Source organism: Parasteatoda tepidariorum, chromosome 5 (genome assembly GCF_982258835.1).
Source record: "Parasteatoda tepidariorum strain Cologne lab strain chromosome 5, Ptep-v5.0, whole genome shotgun sequence".
NCBI lineage: Eukaryota > Metazoa > Arthropoda > Arachnida > Araneae > Theridiidae > Parasteatoda > Parasteatoda tepidariorum.
Window position 1 is genome coordinate 106,905,069 of NC_141759.1, and position 12,527 is coordinate 106,917,595.

A 12,527-nucleotide genomic window follows, 5' to 3' on the forward strand; every position below is an offset into this window, starting at 1 on the left:
ATCAAAGTTAATATATATGAATAAATGGTATGAGCATTGGTGTCAATTTTCTATTTGATCTATACCGAAAAACTCGCCTTCAAAAATAACTTTAGTTTTAATAAAGGAAAGTGACTTTTATAAGTTTTCCATTATTGAACTCAATTGACAATGAAGCCCATGTGCATTCTAATAATCTCTTGAATGCCTTCCTGAAATATTTCACTTTACCTTAGTAAGTCTTTAACACCGAATTAAGCATAAACTTTACTTTATGCATTATTCCCATCCCCTCCAAAAAATAAAAAGATAATAAACTCCCTCCCCACCGATATTACTGGAATCAATCCATTTTCAACAGTATTAAATTCACTGAGCATTTTCTATTGAATCATAGAAAAGATTTAGTTCTGAGGTATTTATAAGTTCTTTAATTATAAAATGTTCAAACACAATTCTAGGCAAGATGACATGTGCGTTTGATCAATATTTTTACTTATGTGTGCATCAAAACTGAAGTAAGAATAGAATTTTAGATAAAAACAATTGTTTATTTATCCTAACTCACTTGATTACTTTAAAAGAAGGTAAGATATGTCGATTTTAAAGCTATATGAATTATAATAAAAGAGCATTATTTAAAAAAGTATAGAAGTGAATATAAATTTTGTCTGATAGTTAACACTTTTAATGAAAATTTGTTTGAAAAATTATATGCTCTGCATTATATAATATTAGATTCTATGCAAACTAATATTATCTAGCGTTCGCCATAATATTATTTTGCATAAGTTTTGATGCTCTATAACAGTGTTCCCATGGGTGCAAGTTGGAAAAAAGGCCAAGACTGAAAATTTTTTGACTGAAATACCTAACATACACAATACCCCCTCGACATATGCAAACTATCTAAGAAAGCTTTACCATAATACATCAAGTTTAAATACTGTACAAAAAATACTTATTCATCTGTCTTTTGATAAAATAACAACAGGACATAAGAAAGTAGACCAATAACGTAGACCTAAAAAATATTTTTAAGGACAGAAAAAAATAAATTCCGATTTCCGTCTTCGAGTCAGTCTTGTTTCCGTCTTACTTCCGTCCGCGGATATTTTCGAAAGACGGAAATCCGTCCTGGGGACGGAAGACTTGCACCCATGAGTGTTCCCCAACCCCTGGTCCGTGGATCAAATGGTACCGGGCCGCCCATTCCATTGAAACTGAATTTAAATTCCTAGGGTTATACCCCAAATTAAAAATATCTGTGTTCCATTAAAATTTTATTTATTTAAAAAAAGTGGCCCCCGAAGGTAGTGACATAAATTTTTTAATGAATCATTGTCTCCGATTACCCCCAGATGGAACCGTCTCATTGCAAAGAAACAAGCTCAGGGTTCTCAGATTTAACGTTCTAGTAAGTTAAAATGTTAAATCACTTTATATTTATAATTTGGTGCAACTGTATTTTATTTTGATGGCATGTTTAAATACAATTAAATTAAAATTAATAAATTAAAATAATCTAAAATGTAAACAATCAACGCCCCCCCCCCCCAGCGAACCGCGGTAAAATTATTAAACATTGACAGGTCCGCAGTGATAAAAAGGTTGGGGAACACTGCTATATAATATTAGAATATATATTTTCTGATATTACCTTGCGTCGCTTTTTATTTTTTGGTGTAAGTAAGAGGAAGATATGGATGGTAGTAGAATAATTGGGCGATATAATATGACTTAATTTTTTGCATTGCTGTGAAGCAGTAAAGCATAGAACAATAGTTTTATAATGTATTTCCATGCATTATTTTCTTAGCGATACAGAAATACTAAATAAAATTACATTAGCGAAGTCTGCTAACCATCCATTTTCCTCCTTCTTACTCCAAAGTATATCTTATGTTCAGCTTATTTTTTTAAATATTTCAAATTTAATTAAGAAATACTATATTGCAACTCTTATTGCTATTTTTTTCCTTTTCTTCTTACAATGGGTTTTATGATGAATTTTGTATCATTAATAATTTTAAAATCATTAATTTAAAAATATATTCTTAATTTTTTTTTTAGAAATGAGCCTTCTTATCAAAATTTTAATTGAATTTGTTAGTTTGTAAAATTTGTTCATAAAAGCTGTAACTTAACCATTTTTAATTTCGCAATTAACGTTAATTATTTATATTCTGAAATTATGTAATAAAAACCACTACATAATTATAAAGTTATATATTTACATTTGAACTGAGAGGAAATTTAAACTTAAAATTTTTTTTCTTCTTATAATATTAAAATAAAATTTTTCAATTTTTAAGTGGTAATTTCTTTTAATAATTGACACAATAAAGAACAAAATTTAAAAATATTCAAATTACATACTTCAAATTCACACATTTTCTGCCCCTTCTTCTTTTACAGAAATTAAATGTAGAAATATTTATGTAGCTTTATTCTTTCAGTATCTGAAATTTTATTTACCAAAACACTTTTAACAAAACCGAAACGCAACCTAGAAATTTTTCCACGAAGTTAAACCAGGAAAACAGCTAATACTATGAAAATTGTTAATATTTTTTTATAATGTAAAAATAACTTTTATGGGCACTTCAGAAATTTTCCTCAATTCGATAATTATTTAAAGGTGTTATGTACTAAACCAACAATCTTTGCAAACAATTTACATAACATTTTAATTTCAAAACTGTCAGTAAATATTATGTTTTATCTAAATTAAATTTGCACTAACATATACTTGCATACAAGAATGAGACGAAAATATAATAACATTTTTTACATTATTTTTTAAAAGTTGCTTTTAGTATGAATGATCAAAATTTGACTACAATCCATTACTCTTTTGAGAACGTTGCTATAAAAAAATTGATTTTTGTTTCAAACAATTCCATTGCTTTTATTTCGCTGATTATAGATTATGCGTTATGATATAAATAGGTTTAGAAAAAAAGCAGGTGTAATATATAAACATTTTAAACAGAGCTTTTCAGAAAATAAATTTTAAAAAATTAAGCAGATGCTAGAGTCAATTTTCTGGTATTGATCAATTAGCCATAAAAAAAACTAGATTATGCATTTAAGAACTTGCTTTGCAAAGAGCCTTACTGATGAAAACTTAAACAAGAGTCTACTCTACGTTGGTTTAAATTTTGTGCTTTAACAATTATGCAAATAAATGTTCAGCTAAATTTTAAATATTTAGCCAAAGAAATTTTTACTATTATCATTATTTTAAACATCATAAAAATATTCACTTCTTATCTCAAATTTGGACTAAATAATTCAAAATTAAATTAAAAATACAATGCTAGTAGTATAAATGCTCATAAGCTAGAGTTAATGTTTAACAATGATGTTAAAATAAAATTGTTTCCAAAATGTTGCAAATTTTAAAGATACCGAATTTTAACTTCATCTAATTTCAAAATACGTACTTAAACATTACTATCATGACTATAAAAAAATTTCCAACATTATATCTTATTAAGTTTTATGAATGAACACATATCTGCCTACCCCATTTTCTAAAATTTTGAACATTTATTATAAAGTTGCAGTATAAATTACCCAATACAGTAGTTAAGAATAAAAAAAATTAATCAAACCAAATAATGACAAACATTATTTCACAATTTAATTATTTTATTTTAAAACAAAACACAATATAAACTTCACTCAACTATAAAAGCAATATATTCTTACCGTCATTGTTTAATATAAACATATAATCCTTAAGAATACATATTTGTCATTAAATGAAATAATTTTTATTGCAAAAAGCAACAGTTGGACTATGCGTTATCATTTTAATTATTATTTTTAAATAAAAAGAATTCCAAAAACTTTACAGTCATTTATTTCATGCATTTCTTTTCCCTTCACTTCCAATTTCTTGTTCATATTTCAGAGAATCTTTGCTTTACTGAAAGATTTTATAAAATTGTCAGCAACAGTAACCACACAAACACACAGCAGGGATGAATCACACAGAGATACGCCTTTCTTCAAACTTCTGCACAACAACAAGAGGACTTTCAGCAACGGCAGATTTAAAGAGAATCTAACAGCATATACACATCAGTTGCTTTGTTTTCTGTCAGGGTTGAACTTACGCGCCCTCGTATTCTACCAGAATGTCATTTTCCATTTGCATTATCCAGCAGACTCAGACAAAGCTAAAATTATAAGAGAGAAAAATTTAAAACTTTACATTGAAAACACTAAATTTAAAACTATCAACATTGAATATTTCCTTAAAACTTAAATCGTTTTAAAATAAATTTTAATCGGTCTAAAATTTAATAGGTAGATTTCCGTAACAATACCTGAATCAAAAAATCTCAGTATCACTGCGCAGGAGTCGAAACATATTTAATTTATAACCGCTCTCAAGTAATAATTTTATTCCTTCCTAATTATTTTTTATTAAAAAGAAATTATAGTTAAAAACCCTTAAGCTCTTTTCAATTGAAGTGACTATTCAAGCATATATACAGATACAAAAATATATCAAATTCAATGCTTTTTAATTTTTTTCTTTTTAGTACAATGACACTTAACTATCAAAATATTTTTGTACATTGTATAATCTCATAGAGCCAATAGTAAATATTCACACTTTTATTAAAAACTTCCTAAATAAAAATATTAACACCTTTTCAGCACTGCTCTTCATTTAACGTAAACACACTTTGCATAAACCATATTGTTGCTCATTTTTTAACCATTTGCTATCATTTATAAATAAATATAATTAATCATGTATCAAAAACACGCATATGACTCCGTATTAATATCAAGGAAGTTCTCTTGCGAACCAAAAATTAATTAAAAATCATTAAAGTGTCTATCAAAGGATCTCCCAAACAGTTATACTCTGCATTTTCATATTTATTGATTTTAAACTTAAAAAAACAGAGTAAAGAAAGTTGAAGCAATAACATAGCTGAAAAAAATACAAAAGCAATTAACTAAATACAATCAGATATTAGTTATTTAAAGATCGTAGTTATTTAAAGCTGCTTTATTTCTTTTTAAAAGCATAAAATAAAAATAATAAATAAATAAAAAAATTCGGAAATCACTGGAGTTTAAAAGATAATTCCTTCTAGAAATGTTGTTCTTTCTTTCATTTTTTGAAAGAACACCATAATTTAATAAAGAACAGGAAAGGGAAAAAAAACATTTGATATCATAATGAAATCTGGCTGTGAGTGGGTATTTTGTTACTAATTCAGAACATAAGAACTCTGTGAAATTGGGGGGGGGGGAGGGATTCCGTTTTAAAAAATATGATTTTTTGGCCACCTGAATCTATGAACTTTCCATGATTTTTTCTTCTTTTAAATAGTTAAAATCATGACATTTCATGACTAATTTTGTTCAATATTGAAATCCGTGACTTTCCTTTATGTAAACTGACAGAGAACAAGTCTAGAATGACAGAACACAAGATATCAGGGCAGTACTATGAAAACTTTTAACTGAGTACAAATGCTTTAGGATCTCAGCTCAAGTTATCCATAACCAAAATTGTTCACAGTCAACCATTTGAAATAAATAAATAAATAAAATAAAATAAAAATGAGTATTTTCATGTACAAGGATGGCTATTGAATTAAAGTGAGATATTATACCTTTGTTTCGATTCAAGATGAAAGTTATTTTAATTAATTTATATTATTTAATAACGTAATTATGGCTCATTCTTAATGATACAATTTATGGATTCAGATGGCTGGAGTTCAATTAAAATATCTTGAAATACATTAAAAATAGTTTGTGAATTCAAATATATATACATGGATCACACTCTAGAAAAACGGTTCCCAATTATCGTTCCACAGAACCCTAGGGTTCCGTGGAAGAGTTCTGACAGTTGAGATTTTTTTAACAGTTTTTGAAATCTGTAATTATATTTAAAGTATTATGCCAAAAAATGAGAAATGAAAATTTAAAAAAATATATAATTTTTCTAACGACAATTTTAAAATGTATGAAAAAAACATGCATTTATAAGAATTTGCAATAGTATTTAACATTGCGCTTTTCAAATCAAAATAAAATAACTGAATTTTTTAATAAAGAAATATGTTTCCCTAATAACTATTTTCAACATTTAAAAACAGTTTTGAATAGCAATATTAAAAAAATTTTTTCAATTAGACTAGATTCATTTCTAAGACAGTGTATATTCAACTGTCAAACATACGAGTAAAACCTAAATTAAGATTATTAAATATAAAACGATAAAAAAAATTTATTTCTCCTTTTAAATATTAAAAGTTTAAAATAAAAATAAAGTTTTTTACCATAATTATTGCCGGACTATTTAATCATTTAAGCCTCCATAGCCCAAAAAAAATAAAAATAATTGGGAACGGTTTTTCTAGAATTGGTAGAATTGGGCTATTTAATGTCCTGTTAACAGAAGACACAGAAGGAAGTATGTATTTTAATCTAATTTCTGTTTGTATTTATTCGTCATTTGCATGCACTGTACAGAGCTGCATACTACATTCTTTTTCTCAGGATAAATATAAATACTAAAAGGTCTTTCATGCTCTATCCATTCTTTAAATAAAAATTCTCTTAGATTGTAAGGCGGTGGTCAACTTTTTAATCTTCTTCGTGAAAGAGCTTTAAAAAACACTGTTAATGTAACAAAACTAAATTCCTTGCCTTGGACTAACAAAAAAAAAGTATGCCAAGAGGCATTTTAACTGCTGCGCATGTTTTTATTTTACGAAGCATTACTTGATCAAATTTAAAATGAAAGAAAATTGCTTCAGTGCCAAGTTACCAAAGAGAGTTACTTTATCATATACTTCTATGAAAATAAAGTATATATATTTTTGCAAGATCATAAAAAATTTACATTGATCCATGAAAAAAGAGAGTATGAAATGCAAAGTAAGGGGAAAAAAAAGACATACCTAGCAGATAGGGTAAAAACTTCACATAGGAAATTAATTTCTAATGGTTTGTTCTGTGCATCATAGTCAACATTTTATCGAGCAAATACCTTCAGGGTTTTTAAGTAAAATATATCAGTAAAGGATGCATGTGTAAAAAAACATGCATGTGTAAAAAAACATGCATGTTTCAATGTTAAACTTAAAATACATTTTGGCATTTTTTTTGTCTTTATTCCTTAGTATATTTAAGATGTTAATTTCTAACATGAATCCATCATTACCACTTTTTCGCAATAATTATCATCCATGATACTAAATTGTTTGTTTTCAAATTATTTATGCCTAAATTTTCCTATTTTAAGTTTTTCAAATGTCTAATTTTAACAGTATGTTACGACCTAAACATTATTTGCGAATTAAGACATTGAAATACTAAGTAAAAATAAAATAATAATTCTAAATCTGAAAAATTGAAATAAATTCAGACTTTGTTCACATTTATAAGAAAAAAATTTACAAAATTTTATTTTTTTCTGATTTTTTAGAGACACATCATTATTAACTTTAAAACAACTCACAAAAACTATATTTTTCAACATTATACATGACTTATGACAAAGAATGATAAGGACAGTTTTTGACAAATTTATAAAATTTGACCTTCTTAGCTTTAAAATAAATGTAATCTTTTATGAACATTTGTAATTTCCCAAAGTTTGCCTTTATAAAAAATGAAAAACTGTACCTGTAGCAAATATGTAAAACATTTAGGAACGAAAAATCACACATTGCAATATGTATGCTAGCTGAATAACTATTTTCATACAAGGTGAATAAAAAGAAAATATTCAATGAATCAGTACTGGATAAATTCTATATTTTTTGAAGTAACAAACTTTTTATATTCTTTATTGTTTTATGACACATTTTTAGTCAATTTTTACATTATAGATTTTAACTAAGTTGCCTTATGTATGGGGGACAAAATAAAAAGGAACGACCCTGAATAGTTTTTGATTTCATATGATCGGATCTTCACCTTCTAGGACTCGATCTTAATGGCTCGAGGGGGTGACCTCAAATATGCTGATTAATTAATGTAGACAATATTTTAAGTCACATACATTAACATACTTTCTCTGAATAACTATCATGAATATATCACTGAATAACTACATTTTGACTATGAGTTATTTCCTGTACAAAAATCTTAAAAAGAACATACTTGAAACATTTTTGCTTATTATAAATTAGTGAAATCAGCAGCTAATGACATAGATGGTATATACCAGATGGAGACAAATATAAAAAAAAATTATAAAATGATTTTTGACTTAAGTAATAATAGCAATATTGTTGAAAAACGTATTCGTTTAGAATTGAGGGTGCTGAATCTAGCTCATTTAAAAAAAATCACAAAGCTTAAAATTTTATAAAAACAAATTTTGGTCTTAATTTATATTTAATTGAAAGAGGTTATATTGCTCTGCATCATCTTAAAAGTAATATTCACTCATTCATGATTAGTATTTTTGCACTTTTGTTAAAATTCCAAGAAACAGATCTTCTTAAATTCGTAAGAATTATTTTTTATTTTAAATTAAATAATTATGTATTACTGCTACTGACTGAACTTCAGGCATTAATATTTATCGCACTGTTCATTGGTTTCATGTTGAGTGAAACAAGAAATTTTAAATTTCTTAAATAAGTCTCATAATGTTCATTTTGAATAAAAAGTAAGAAAGTCAATTTTAATAAATTTACTTGCATTTTGATCACTCAAAAAATAAAATTTTGGAGTCTAAAAATATTTTGTATAATCAGGTAATCAAATGAAATAAATAACGAACAAAAATGCTTTCTTAAGAGTTTAAAAAATAAAAATAATTAATCAATGAGGTGAATTTTACATTTATTTGAATCTATTTCGAAAAAAAATAGGCCTTTGAAGTTCCTTCCTGATTCTAAGAAAACATTAACTATCAGTTAAGTTCTTCGGTTATACAAAAGTAACAATAAGTAAGGGCTTTTCTGTATTAGTAACTTTCAGAAAACAAATAATTTGCGGAAAAAAAAAATACACCACAACAAAATGCTTAGGGTTTTAGTAGTCAAGGGCGAAAAATTTTATCAATGCTAAAATCATAAAATTTTTTACTTAAAAAAAAATACAGATTTAAGATTACAATTTCTTATTTCAATCAGATTTTTTTTAAAACTCCTTTCACGTTTTAAGATCAAATTTTAATAAAATGTATAAATACTTATTATCATTTAACAATAAAACTGTGACCAAAATTCTTAATACCAGTAATAATAAAAAAGTTAATATTATTTAATAAATACAAACTAATTAGCCTAAATGAAGCTAACTATTTTTTTATGATATATGAATGCTAAGATTGATTATAACTTAAAAAAAGAACTTTAATTTTAAATTAACAAAATTACTAGTTAAGGTCTTTCTGCCAAAGTAGTTTTAGCAAATAAACAATTAACTTGCACTGCAAGTAATTTCGTGTTTAGGGATGTGGCGGCCAGAGCAAAACATCAGAGAATTTTAGCAGGGTACATCAAAATCATATTTTCTGAAAAGATATATATAATAAATATTATAAACTTTCTTTCAATCAGATTTTTTTTATAAATTCTTTTCACGTTTAACGACCTAAACTCTAAAATATATAAATGATATTCAATATTACTTAACAATATTACAACTAAAATTCTTAATATCACTAAAAATAGTTTAGGATGATTTAATTATTGCAAACTAATCATTAAGCAAATCAAATAAACTATTTTTTTTATTAAACTCAACACCTAAAAAAATTAAGGTTCCAATAGTTTATTCAGGGGAGCCTTCAAAAGTTGCAGAGGCCCATGTTTTTTTAACTCTTTTTACGTATTTTGCAAAAACTCATGAATTTTTTAAAAACAATTTTCTGTATCGTTTTGTCATTAAATTTTTAAGAAATAAATTTTTATGAAGATCCGAGCACATTAAATCAAAAGCTATCCTTTCTTAAGGTTCTTTCTCATTTTGTCCACTATATGTAAGGCAGATTAGTACTATACAACTAGTTAAAATCTAAATAATTAAAAAAAGTTAGTCTTTAATCTTAAAATTAAAGTTTAATGGAAAAATTAGCTGAAAATGCATCATAAAACAATAAAGAATAAAAAAAGTTTGTTACTTCAAAAAAGAAAGTGGTTGCTTTTCTCCGCTATTAAAATTAATATCTTATAGAATGTAAGAATTAATTTAGTGTAAAAGTGCTCTTTAATTTAGTCTAATACTGAATAGGTAATTCTTGGCCCACCACCAAAAATTCGCGAGGTAATTGTTTAAAATTTTTTTCTAAATTAGAATGAGAAAAGTCCTTCAGAATAAAAAAACAGACAAATAAATAACTTACTTCTGACTCAGGCTGGAGGTGTGGATACAGAGGAAGATGTTGACTTACAAGAGGAACTGGTAGAAGACAGAAGAGAAGATGAAGGGCTGGTATTCAAATGCTGGAAACGAATCAGTGCCGCTCACCTGCCGAGAAACATAAGATAATGAATGACAGATACATAAAAATACACATTTTAACAAAAATATAACCTTCAAAAGTAAAAATTTTTTTAATAAAACACATTTCTCAAGAGTCCCAATATGTTATGTTTTTTGAGTTTTATTACCAGCTAGCAATTTTTCCAGCTTCTAGCAAGACTAATTTTTGATAAAAATTTAATAATAAAATTTTAACCATTTGCCGGCTTTTTATCAGAAACTAAAGCTTTATCCAATGCTCCACACAGCACTCAAACCGTGAAAGAACTGTTTACAGGCCTTGGAGATAAAATTTAACATAAATTTGTATTTAAATGTAATGGTGTTTTTTCTACCTTAAAAAAAGAAACTTAACTAATATCAAGAAACAATAAAATGAGAATAGTTATCAAGTTGTAAAATAAAAAATAAATAAAATGCTACCATTAATGTTCATTGAATTTATCTGACAAAGCAATTAAAAAAATAATTAAATATTAATGTACTAGCGAGAGAGCAATAATTTTTTTTTTTTTTAAACTATTAAACCTATTAGGCTAGAGTCCCTGAATTAGACAGGCCGACTCATCATCTATTTTCGGAGCAAAGAGCTAACATAAGCACAATACTTACATAATGTTAACTTGCGAACTTGTTTGCTCCAATATTGCTTGATAGGTCAGCTCTGATAGTATAGGAGCCTTACTATAGGCTAACAAATATCACTATTTTAAAGATGACAATCTCTAAAATATTTGAAAAATTGAATTATCAAAAGTTAAATTTAAAACAATGGGTAATGCTTAACCAATCAGAAAATTCCATTTTTTTTTGCTCATTCTGCTTGAACAGTTTATGTGAACTTGAATATGTTTTAATTTTCATAATATAATTACATATGTTGTTTCTATTTTGTCAGATTTCAAGCGATATTGGAATAAGAATGCTATTGTTTAACAATAAGAACATAGTCGGTAAATATAAGAGAACAAAAATTTAAAATGAAAGAACAAATTTATTACTGTTAATTTGTTTTGCATCAAATAGATAATTTTGCTTTAAAAAAAACTAAAAAAAAAAACAATTTTTTTTCAAAGCTTAAATGTACATTTGTTTTCATAATTTTTATTGGAAGTTAGATCAATATATTTTGTTTTCCCTTTTGTATTCTAACTACTTTAACATATGCAAACTTTTAAAGACTGGTACCAGTAGGACTTTTCATAAAAAATTTGTGAAGCATATTAGAATTTGAAAACTAATCACTAATTGAAACATATCTGTTTCAATTTTAAAAACACAACACTTCAGAATATCAGTATAGTATTTTGGACATAATACAAATCTTTCAAGTGGTTATCAATTAATTACTTTTTTTTAAAAAAAAAAAATAAGCTTAGAGATTGTCTATTAGCTTGCCTTTAATTATTTTTATAAACTATAAGTTTTTCTCTTATTCTGATAATGAGAGAGAATTATTTTCTGAAATATACACATAAAATAATTTAAAAATTGTTGAGAATCTAATTCCGTTATTACATATTTTGATAAATTTTTATGGTGTTGAATGAGTGCGCTTTTTATTCATAGGGAGGGTCTATTAATTCTATACATTTTATATAAGTGATAAAATTAAAACTAGAAATTTCATATCTATTTTTTAAAAAAAAATTACTATTTTATTTAAAATACATGAGTTTTTCATAAATGTAAGTTTAAAATTCGTCTACAATTTGTTCAAGTACTTTTTCTTTTTGCATCTTATTAGAAACAATAAAAAAGATTTTTTTAAAAAAGTCATCGATATTTTAGTACAATTTTAAAATTTCATTTTCACAAATAATAGTGAATTATGTAATTTAATTTCAGTATTAATGAATTATTTTGTTAATTATGAGCAAAACACTACTGAACCTTAAGAATACAAGATAATTTAGTCAATTAAACAAGAGGTAGCTATTGCTTAAAAATAATCAAAATTGATTGAGTTAAATTTATTAAGATCATGTATTTTGTTTTCTGCTTTATCTGAAATATTGATTATTAATATTGCTCTGAGTTTTTAATTAAATTTA

At 25.8% G+C, this 12,527-nt stretch overlaps 1 long non-coding RNA gene across 13 annotated transcripts in view; it reads right to left on the reverse strand.

The window, feature by feature from the left end:
- Positions 1-3,615: 3,615 nt before the first annotated feature.
- LOC147809952 (uncharacterized) overlaps positions 3,616-12,527 on the reverse strand; it is a 39,649-nt gene continuing 30,737 nt past the window's right edge. For all 13 annotated transcript variants that reach the window (XR_015433934.1, XR_015433935.1, XR_015433941.1 and 10 more), the window contains 2 exons: positions 10,334-10,458; positions 3,616-4,169 (listed from right to left, as the gene is read on the reverse strand). This is a non-coding gene — a long non-coding RNA (uncharacterized LOC147809952). The remainder of the gene's footprint in view (positions 4,170-10,333; positions 10,459-12,527) is intronic.